This window comes from Dysidea avara, chromosome 8 (genome assembly GCF_963678975.1).
Source record: "Dysidea avara chromosome 8, odDysAvar1.4, whole genome shotgun sequence".
NCBI lineage: Eukaryota > Metazoa > Porifera > Demospongiae > Dictyoceratida > Dysideidae > Dysidea > Dysidea avara.
The window spans coordinates 30,799,330-30,811,506 of record NC_089279.1 but is presented as its reverse complement, the minus strand read 5'-3'; the positions used below and the strand labels follow the sequence as shown (position 1 = coordinate 30,811,506).

The 12,177-nt window shown below is 44.4% G+C and overlaps 1 protein-coding gene across 1 annotated transcript in view; it reads right to left on the bottom strand.

The window, feature by feature from the left end:
* LOC136262782 (uncharacterized) overlaps nt 1-12,177 on the bottom strand; it is a 126,287-nt gene that overhangs the window by 97,948 nt on the left and 16,162 nt on the right. The gene's annotated exons all lie outside the window — the stretch shown is intronic.

Sequence of the window (12,177 nt, the reverse complement as noted above, 5' to 3'; positions counted from 1 at the left end):
ATTAAAGCCAATTGATAAGAAACCATAAGCCTTATTAATCCCTACTATCTAGTGCCACATATCATAATTATTATACTGCTATCAGTGTTGAAACCGAGTCACTACTGCTGACCCAGATGACCCACTGACCCAGATAGCAATCCGGGTCAGATCCGGATTTGGCCTGGATGTAACCCGGATTAGTTAAAGCTGAGGCGTGCAATAAGAGCTATGTTTCAGGTAGTCTTGGGCGAGCGAGACTACATTTTGAGCATTCGATTTGTGTTGAGTAAACGAGTAGTTATGTGATAACTAAGCCAGTAAGTTTATAATTTAAAATCAGTCGGTGGGTTTTGGTTCCACGTAGCTACTGTGAGTTTACAGACAGCAATTGGGTGTGGCTTCGTGCATACCCAGTTTTATAATTTCCCGATATGTTGAAGTGTGTGTGGTTCACAAAAGAACTTATCCTGCTGCAAGACTTGACTATATACAACTCTTACAATAATCGATTAGTGGGCGTGGCTCCACGTAAGCTTGCAGACAGCCAACGGACACAGTTTCGTGCTACAGACTGCACTTACTAATAAATGTGCGTGGCTGAGCGTATGTTTATAATGCGATAAGTGGGCGTGGCTCACGAGAGAGCTACACGATAGCGTTTATAAGTTTCCACATCGTCAAACGAACAATTTTGTTTCTCACGTGATCCAATCCGGGTGAGACTTGGATAATTTGTAAACCGGGTTGGACCCAGATGACCAGGAGAAAATGTGACCCGGATGACCCAACCCGGTTTCAACGCTGACTGCTATTCGCTTTATTTTCGTACAAAAAATTTCGCGATAAATATTTTCGAGTAAAAATATTTCCTGTGGTTTACATGAATGACTGCTCTATTAGAGTAACTTAATCTTCTGCAAAAATTTTTGTGTAAGAAATTTTCGTACAACTTTTGCATATGAAAATTTTTTACAACTAAAATAAATCAAATTCGGGGGGGGGGGGTAGGTCATGATGTGTGAATGCGTATAGCTGAATTCCGAAATGACGTCACAATATAAATGGCGACCTCTATTTGGGGGACTTTAATAGTTTCGTTGGATTAATTGTGTGTTTGTGAGAGTGAAATCGGACTGCATTTTGTTATGGATGCGTATAATTGTGTCTTATCTGATTCTACATCTGAGAAGTGTTTCGACGGAGTTCCCCAGCCGTTTTTGTGTGAGAATTCAACCGAAGAAAACAAGTCAGTTCCGAGCTCAATTCTCGACTCAGTTGAAGAGGGTCCTAGACCAGGTGTTTCTCGAGGTGGTCATCGCCACTATACTGCTAAGCAAAAGGCTTGGCGCGGACAATACTGCTGTGTGCCCTTATGCCATAGTTCTTCTGGGGAGAAGGCAGAGAGGGAGCGTTTAGGGATGCAAAGATTATCTTTTCATTCGTTTCCTGATGTCTCTAGCGACAAAGGGAAAATGTGGATAGCAAAGATTCGTCGAGATCCTGGACCAAATTTTGTGATAAATAGTAATACGAAAGTCTGCTCTCTTCATTTCACTCTCGATGACTACATTAGTGGTGACGTATTACACTCTGCAAGACGAGTATTAAAGGCAACTTCTGTACCATCCGTGTTTCCTTGGACTAGGGAAATGCAGCAGCGAACAACAACTACATCTCGCTTAGCTGCCTCTGTGTACCAAAGAGCAGACATGATTGAAACTCGTGGTGAAGGGCAAGGTACACCAGTGGATAGTGACTGGTCAGAAGAAAATTTCATGAAAGTTGGAGGAAATAGCATTGATGTTGCTGAAATGCAAAGGAGGATAGATGAACTTCAGGTAAAATTGTCCGAAGTGGAGAATGCTTTTCAAAGATCTTTATTCCGTTTGGAAAACATCTGTGACAATGACGAATTAGTAAAATTTTACACCGGGTTTTCCGATTACAACACTCTGATTGCATTTTACGAGGAGGTTTTGGAAAGTGATGCAAAGGTAATGCGGCAATGGGAAGGAAAGAACAGTAAAGATGATTATGATGATACAAAAACTGGCCGAACATGCAAACTTCCTCTTTTGGAACAGTTTTTTTTAACTTTAGTTCGCCTTCATTTGGGACTGCTAGAATTGGACTTGGCCAAGAGGTTTAGAATTTCAAAATCTTCTGTATCCAGAATTGTATCTACATGGATCAATTTGATGTTTCATAGTTTGAAAGCCCTTGAGCGTTACCCACGATGGCACATAGTCAAAAAATACATGCCAGAAGTTTTTAAGAAGGATTATCCTAACACAAGGCTGATCATTGATGCAACAGAATTTCCAATTGAAAGACCTTCGTCATTGCTATCACAGTCCTGTACGTTTTCCTCGTATAAAAACAGAAATACAGTCAAGGTTCTTGTTGGAATTATGCCAAGTGGAGTTGTAACATTTGTTTCTCCAACCTATGAAGGGTCTATCTCAGATAGGAAACTAGTGGAAGTTAGTGGGCTGCTAGATTTGCTTGAAACAGGTGATGAAATCATGGCAGACAAAGGATTTCAGATACAAGATTTATTGGCACCACTGGGTGTTAGATTAAACATTCCCCCATTATTGAGCTCGAATACACAGATGCCAGTAGATGATGTTTTCCACACAAGAAAAATTGCTCATTTACGGATACATGTAGAGAGAGCTATCGGACGTGCAAAGCAGTTCCGTATTCTACAACACACTCTACCCGCATCAATGTGGGACTCAATAAATGAACTTGTGTATGTTTGCTTTATGTTAACAAATTTTAGTCCACCTTTGGTAGCATAGTGTATGTAGTTATTTATTATTCACAATATTATTATTGATCATGAGTTGTACATAAATAATGGATTTTGAAAGCAATGATGTAGTACTGTATATTTACATTAATGTTATATTTACATTGATAATGAAATAGTTGAATCATAATGATTAACACCATTGAATATAATGACTAACGGAGTGGGGGTCATAGTCCATTGTACGCATAATTCTTTACACTTGATAGGAATAAATATACCTCCCTTCATCTTGGGTAAAGGAGGTGGTTGGCATGGGAATCTTCTTGCGTAGCTGCCATCGCTGGAATTGTCAGTGATCACAATAACGTCTCGGTGTAGTGCAATGGCTAATAATCGCACTTCCATGTCACCACTGTCGAGAACTAGTAGCTGACAATGTTATTATTATTAGTAGTAGTTGTAGTGATTACGTAATTCATTGTGTGTATGTATCACGTGTGTTGTATGCTGATTAGTGCGCTTCATGAAGAGTGAACACGTGTAAGTTGAATCGATCCGCTATCGTCGAGATTGTCCATTCGGATAGATTCGAACATCCGTTTCGTTACTAACTCTAGACTATCTATCACATTTTGGTGCTGTGACCAGGGATTTCGAATGGATACCCTTCAGCGCGCCCGTGCCTCCAGACGTGGCGGGCGCTCCTTCGTGACCAAGCTTCTCACCAAAGCTCAGGCGATCACTGAAACTTACACCGACGACACCCGGGAATCGATTTCGTCCGAAGACAGGGAAGGGATAGAACTCGTCCTCACTCAAGTCTCGTCGAAGAAACGCCAACTGGAAGAACTGGACCAGACGATCGCAGCAGCACTAACAACAGAACAAGAACTGGAAGACGAAGTTGGGGATACTGAGATGTACCACTTCAACCTAACTGAACGCATGGCCAGTTTGCGGAAGTTCACCATTTCTCCTGTGTTGCTAGCGAAGACTAAGGCCCATTCAGGAAGTCCTCAGAACCGTCCTATCTCTGACAACAGTACTGATCTACAGCCAGAGGACAATAACACTCAACCAGAGAATGCTGATCATGAGCAGGACTATTCATCAACAGGGCACACAGCAGCTGCTGGAGTGGTGAGTAACTCATTGCCGCATACACATGTTGCACGCAATGTGGGTCAGTCTGTGGGGCAGTTTGTAAGCCGCTTACCCAAACTTACCCTCCCAACATTTAGCGGGGAACCACTTCAATTCCAGACTTTCTGGGATTCCTTTGTGGCGGCTATCCACAATGATGAGGGTTTAACAGGGGTCCAGAAATTCCATTACTTAAGGGCACAATTGCAAGGGGATGCATACAATGTAATCGATAACCTCCCGCTCACTGACCTGAACTATGAACATTCTGTGGCTTTGCTCAAAGAAAGGTTTGGGCAGCCTTATAAGTTGGTTGATGCCCATATGAATGCCCTAATGCACCTTCCAAAACCTGTTAATAGCCTGACTAGCCTACAGAATTTTCATGACAAGCTGGAAAGCCACATGAGAGCTTTGATGTCTCTGGGAAAGTCTCCAGACACCTACAGTACTATGCTGACCCGCATGGTCTTAGGAAAGCTTCCTGCTGACCTTAGAAAGCAGTTTGCTAGGGACAATAGTGGTGGTGAGTGGACCATCAGGGATGTCATGACTTGCATCCTTAAGGAAATCCGCGTCCTTGAAATAGGACATTACTCTAATGACTCTAACAAAGAGTTCCACTCCACAGCTGCATCCCTCCACACCGGAGCAGCTAAATCTGCAGGCCAACGAGAGAAGAGGGAACCAGTTTGCACCTACTGCAAGGGCTCGCACACAGCCAACCAGTGCACTGTTGTTACAGACCACCAGCAACGCACGTCTATTGTAAAGGGAGCAGGTCTGTGCTTTAATTGCCTGGCACACCATAGAGTGTCACAGTGCACCTCCCGCAGACGTTGCAAACAGTGCAACCAGAAACACCACACAAGCTTGTGTCATTCTCTCATTGCTACAACCAGAAATCCACAGCCACCACCCCCTAGCACCCCTCAGCTATCCCCTGCCCCTGTAGCAAACCACATTCAGTCAGTGCCTCCTCCGCAGGCCCCCCCTGCTGCTAGTACAAGTGCACTTACCACTGTCTCTAGGCCCCAAACCCCCCTTGAGTATATTCGTAGTCCCTGCCTGCTGAAGACTGCTATCACCACAGTCTCTGCAGGTCCGTATAGCACAGAAGGAAACATTCTCCTTGATGAAGGCGCACAGCGCTCCTTCATCTCTCAGGACCTCGCAGATAGACTTTGTCTGAAGACAACAAACAGAGAACGGGTATCTTTGTCATCCTTTGGAAACCGTGTATCTTCTGCCAGACTCCTTCAAGTAGCTACAATCTCAATACACACAATTGGTCAGAGCCCCATTCCTATCTCAGTTTTGGTTGTACCTCAGTTGGCGGCTCCACTACAGAACTCCATGCGGATGGAGCTTACCAAGTTACCCTACTTGAAGGGCTTGCAGTTAGCTCACCCTGTCACAGAGGATGACAACTTCGAGATTAATGTTCTTGTAGGTGCCGATTACTATTGGACATTTGTCCAAGATCAAGTCATACGTGGCAATGGCCCTACAGCTGTCAAGTCCCATCTAGGCTATTTATTGTCTGGCCCTCTACTGCAGCCATCAGCAGCTGCTAACTTGATTCAAGTAAACTTTACAGCTGTAGATGACCTTAGCCTTGACACCTTCTGGAAAACAGAGTCAACTGGAATTTCCTCAACTACCATGGACAGTGATAACCATTTCTTGAAAGACTACATGCAATCTAATATCAAGCGCCAACCGGATGGAGCCTTGTCCCTGAAATTCCCTTGGAAGGAGGATCACCCCCCTCTGCCTTCCAACTTCTCCATATGTGCCAAGCGTACCAGATCCTTGGCCAAGAGGTTAGCTAAGACCCCAGAACTCTTGAGCATGTATGGCCAGACTATTGCTGACCAAGAGTCCAAAGGCTTCATTGAGAGAGTCAATGATTTCAACACCAAACAATCTCATTACATCCCCCATCGACCTGTTAGGAAGGACTCGGCTACCACACCAGTCCGCATAGTGTATGACTGCAGCTGCAAGCAGTCATCCCACTACCCTAGCCTCAATGACTGCCTTCAGGTAGGCCCACCCTTTCTTAACCATCTGTGTGCCATACTGCTACGCTTTCGTTTGTTTATGTATGGTCTGTCTGCTGACATCGAGAAAGCGTTCCTTCACGTACAGCTTGATGAGTCTGACAGAGACTATACACGCTTTCTCTGGTTGTCTAACCCGCTTGACCCCAACAGTACATTTCAACTGTATCGCTTTAAGGTTGTCTTGTTTGGAGCTAGCTGCTCACCGTTTATGCTCAATGCAGCTATCACCTTTCACCTACAACAGCATCAAACACCAGTATCTGCCAATCTCCTTAACAGTCTATATGTCGACAATGTAGTCACTGGCTGTGACACTGAACAAGAGGCTACTCAATACTTCTTAGAGTCACGTTCGTTGATGAACTTATCGAAGTTCAACCTCCGCACCTGGGCGTCTAACAGTCCAATGCTCAGGAATCTAGCACACCAACACAGTGTAGCTGAGACTGAAGAGGTTGTCAAGGTCCTTGGCCTATGCTGGAATGTTCAGCTTGATGAATTGTATCTCTACTCCAAACCTGATCTTGCCACTTGCACTCCAGTGACGAAGCGTGATATCTTGCGGTACACAGCTTCAATCTTTGACCCACTTGGTCTAGCCACTCCAGTAACAATAACTGCCAAGTTGTTACTTCAAGAACTTTGGCAAGATAATGTATCTTGGGATGCGGAATTGGCTAAACCCTGTCAGATCAGATGGGCTACCATAACAACAGATATCTCAACTGCTTTACAACAAAAATTTCCACGACAGTACATACCTATGCTCCAAGCAGCAGACCTTTCTTCTGCTGTCCTACATGTCTTCGCTGATGCCAGCCCAAAGGCATATGGAGCTGTTGTCTACATCCAATGTGGCAACTATTCTTCACTTGTAATGTCAAAATCTCGTGTAGCTCCCATCAAGCAACACTCGCTGCCTAGGCTTGAACTTATGGCCGCAGTTGTAGCAGCTCGCGTAGGCCCCTTTGTGGTGGATTCATTCAAGCTTAGTGCCACCATTTACTACTGGTCTGACAGCCAAATAGTTCTGTGCTGGCTCAAAAGCAAGAAGAAGCTTAAACCTTTCATCGCACATAGGGTGAAAGAGATTCAGTCCAAATCATCACTATGGCAATATTGTCCAACAGCTTCCAATCCTGCAGATCTTTTGACCCGTGGATTGACAGCATCACAACTGGCCGATTCAGTGTTGTGGCGAAATGGCCCCTCTTGGCTGTCATCTCCTGCCAAGTGGCCCATCTGGAATCCTTCTGAAGCCATGATTATACAAGCTGTCACTGCTGATGACCCGCTATCAACTGCTGGGGTCCACAACACAGCTATATTGCCACCTACCACTGGCTTGCACAACATTGTTGATCCTTCAGCTTACAGTAGCTACACCAAGCTGCTAGACGTAACTGCGTATGTTCTGCGTTTTGCCCATAACACCAGGCAAAAGCTCTTTAAGCTCACAGGATCACTAACCCCATCTGAAATATCCATTGCCAATCTTCGATGGGTGGGTAATGTGCAGCACAGGTGCTTCCCAGAGGAACTAAGCTGTCTACAGTCGACTAATCGTGCATCAAGACTGCCACTGGTGAGGCAGCTCCGACTCTATGTGGATCACACTGGCTTGATCCGTTGTGGTGGTAGAATACATAATGCACCGCTCGCAGAATCAGCTAAATTTCCTCTTCTTCTACCACAAAAGGACCCATTTACCTCCCTTCTCATCTGGCACATACACAAGCAACAATACCATGCTGGGGTTAGCATGACACTGACATCCCTCCGCCAAATGTATTGGGTGCCATGTGCAAGGCAAAGAATAAGATCCTTACTGAGGAAGTGCGTGACCTGCAAGAAATTAGCTGGTAAACCATACTCTGCACCGGATCCTCCCCCACTGGTGAAGGCCCGTGTACAACAATCCATGCCATTTGAAGTCACTGGGATCGACTTCTCAGGTGCTCTGTATGTGAGAGGCATTGGAGGAGAACACAAGGTGTACATTTGTCTATTCACCTGCGCTGTAAGTCGGGCAGTACACCTTGAGATCGTAACAGATCTCACGGTCGAATGCTTTCTACAGGCCTTCCGTCGCTTCAGTAGCAGGAGGTCCTTACCACGCCTTGTATTGTCAGACAATGGCTCAACCTTTCTTTCAGCGGCAGCGGAATTGAAGGCCTTATTCTCCTCACCCTCACTTACAGACACCTTAGCTAGGACTGGGGTAGAATGGAAGTTTATTCCCAAGCGAGCTCCCTGGTTTGGGGGTTTCTGGGAGAGGCTAATCGGGTTAACAAAGTCGGTCTTGAAGAAGGTCCTGGGGAGAGCATTCACAACACTAAACAGCCTTCAAACTTTAATTGTTGAAATAGAGGGTATTCTTAATAACCGGCCCCTTACTACTGCCCCCACAGACATAAATGACCCAGACCCCATCACTCCTGCCCACCTACTGTATGGCAGGAAAGTTGCTTGTGTGCCCTACCATGTGACTACTGAGTACGACTACAGTGATCCTGACTTTGGAGACACCAATATTCAGACAAGAGCTAAGAAACAAGGAGCATTGTTGCAACACTTTTGGACTAGATGGAGGCAAGAATATCTCACTGGGCTTCGAGAGTTTCATCAAACAAGTGGCTCCAATGTTCAAACAATCAAGTCAGGAGCTATTGTTCTAGTGCATGACGATACTCCCCGTCTCACTTGGCGTCTTGCAGTAGTTGAGGATACTATTTCTGGACAAGATGGTCTCATCAGAGCTGCGAATATTAGAACATCAACTGGCAGGACAAACCGTCCAATAACCAAGTTATACCCCCTGGAAGTCAGTACAGCAGAATCCAGTTCCATTCAGAAGCAAAATTACCAACATAAGGAAAAGTTATCAGACAGTGTTGCCCAGAATCCCACAGTTGAAGCAGCAAGTGGTAGTTCCAAACACACTCGACCCATCCGTCAAGCAGCAATTCGAGGAAGGCAACAAGTTCAAAAGTGGACGAGAACACTATGTGGCCCCCCGGAGGATGTCGAGAACTAGTAGCTGACAATGTTATTATTATTAGTAGTAGTTGTAGTGATTACGTAATTCATTGTGTGTATGTATCACGTGTGTTGTATGCTGATTAGTGCGCTTCATGAAGAGTGAACACGTGTAAGTTGAATCGATCCGCTATCGTCGAGATTGTCCATTCGGATAGATTCGAACATCCGTTTCGTTACTAACTCTAGACTATCTATCACAACCACCCCATTCAGTTGGATCCATCACACGTTCCTTCTTTTCCAGCCATTGGACTACAGACAGACCTTCTTCCAAACGGACACAAGGATGCTCATTCATCGTTTTGTGCGCCACCTGTCTTAAATGCTTACTAACCAACTTGTCGCCACAACTTGACTTCGCAATAAAACCAGCCTGGTGTGCAATAGAATGGTAGAGGCAGCTACCGTCTCCATACACAGAGTGCCTTGCCAAATTCAGATTTTTAAGCACTGTATACAAGGGCATCCTCTTTTGCTTAAGTGAGTCAATTTTTTGAAACACTACATCATCACATACAGACTGCTCACTATCACACCGCTTCACACTAACAGATTGCTTCCCACCAACAGACCTCTTCTCACCAACAGACTGCTTCACACCAACAGATTGCTTTGCATCAACAGACGGCTTTACATCAACAGACCTCTTCTCACCAACAGACTGCTTCACACCAACAGACTGCTTCACACCAACAGACTGCTTCACATCAACAGACGGCTTCTCACTAACAGACTGCTTCACACCAACAGACGGCTTCTCACTGACCGACTGCTTCTCACCAACAGGCTGCTTCACACCAACACTCTGCTTCTCATCAACGGACTGCTTCACATCAACGGACTGCTTCACACCAACAGACTGCTTCTCATCAACGGACTGCTTCACAGTAGCTGATGATGGCTCATCATTGCTCGATGAATTCATAAGCTTGGAATTATCTGCCACCTGGACTAAAGTCAATGGTTCGATGTTTCCATTTTGTTCAATACTACTTCGTATGATTACACAGGGAGCCATTGCTGGCAAATAAGTATTGAAATAAAAAGAACGTGCTTTAGAAATAGCTGCTAGCATAAATTGCTCCTTGTACAGAATACGCTGCACAAACAACTCACCCACTGGTGACCAAACAACAAAGTCGCACCAAGGGAGCTTAGCCACATGCATTTGAGTCTGGATCTGATAATAATATGCATGAGATTCTGACAAACCAAATTTGCCATTCTTTTCTTGAATACAAAATGAGGTCTTCTCTCTGCAAACATCTACAATCGACTTCTGCTTACACAACATTGGACATTTCACTTCTAAACACCCTTTACTATAACCATTGCTCTGAGAAGGCTCAAAAATAATCCCATCAGGGCTAGCTGCCAGCCAAGGTTCAGAAGAATCCACAAACAGACCACATGGTTCAACAGTTGTTTCTGCTCCATTCAGTTTACGGTGGTTCTTATAGGATTCAATGGCATATTGTTCGTGCCTGATACCATAACGCATGGCTGCACTGATAGCAGCAGTAGGGGAAAGCTTCTTCAAAAGGAAAGATTTGCAGCTAGTACTATCTTTTCTATGGCAGACTTCCTTCATCATAGATGCAGTGATCCTAAGTTTGCGTTCACGGTGCCAAACTTCTGAGTCAGACTGAGCCCTTGTATCAATTTCCAGTTTATGTATAGCTGTCATATCAATAGAAACATGATTGTAGTACAACGACTTTGCTAAATGATTAATGTCGGCAGAATCATTATGCTTTTCAGTTGGGTGTTCATCCATACCACACAGGGAATATTTATGGTCATGCTGGACAAGCAGTTGCTTAGCTACAAGTTCTTCTTGAAATTGACGCTTCTTTTCAGCAGCTCGTGACAACCTCTCTTCCTTTTCCTTCCTAAGGAAGTCTTCTCTGCTCTCTAAGGGGGCAGGCTCATCATCAAGCATTTGCAAGTAACCGGAGGTCCCATACATGCTTATCAATGACTTGGTTTGAGCCGCCTTCTTCAATTCACTCAGTGTTCCTGCTGAATGTAGTGCTTTCTCAGCTGATTGTATCTTTTCATCCTCTATAACAAATAGTCTCTCTCTAAGGTGACGTGCCTTGTTTGGGTCAATCAGTCTTCTTGATGCTGGACGGCAGTCCCATTTATTCACAGAATGCAGTTTGGGTCTTTTCTCAACACCATAGACTTTCTTAGTTAAAGTCACTTCATCTGTAGGGCGTCCAACTACATGTTGTGGATTGGGTCGGTTCCACACTTGAAGCCGTTCTGTGCATCCTTTTTTTTCTTGTAAACCACTGCTTACATAGTCCTCCAAACAATAAAGTGTTGCGATTGCATGATTGCAACACCCAGAGAGCCCAGCAGGACAAGTACAATAAGCTGTCTTAACTGTACAAGATGACTTGCATGCAAGAATGGTAACATGGTAAAAAACCTTTTTCATCGATGCTAACACTCTAGATACAACACAAACACCATTTTCTAGATGTGGCATTGGATGAAACTTCAAGTCTTGAACATGGCCATCATGGAAAAATCTATAAGCTTTGTCCAACGTTCTAGTGTACTCAGCTTCCATGTAGAGCTCTTCAGCAGACTCCTTACTGCTGTCTTCTTGCAATGACATATGGGCCCTAAAATCTGCTAAATTTTCCAGGTAGTTAACTTTCTTCCTCGGCACTTTCCTTTCAACTGAAAACTTGAAAATTGCATTGAATGAAATTTGTGGAATGTCAACTAAACTCTCTGTCCATTGAGGATCAGTGCTGCTTGGGAGTGACTCTAATAATGTCGTCAACTGGGATGAACCTGAGGGCTCTGATTCCATTCTTTCACCCGCCATGTTTAAAAGCTTTTTTCGAGTGTTCAAACCCTTGTCCGGGTCAACAAGCAGATGATCCCACCCAAACTTGATGTAGCATTCAACCCTACATAAAAAATACGGGTAGCTAGTAAACATGTACATTTGGAGCTGAGCTCGCCACTGTGGATGCAGCGAGCAAGCAGCTGTTTTACAAAAGCAGTAATACCTTTCTACTAGTTCCGGTTTCTTTCCACTTAAGGGAGCACCTCTACATGATAGCCATCTCTTTAGTTTAGCAACAGTTAGTTCGCTAGGTTTTATTCCGTGCAAGGAAGCACCGGAAATATCGCCTTCCTCCAAAAGATACAAATCGC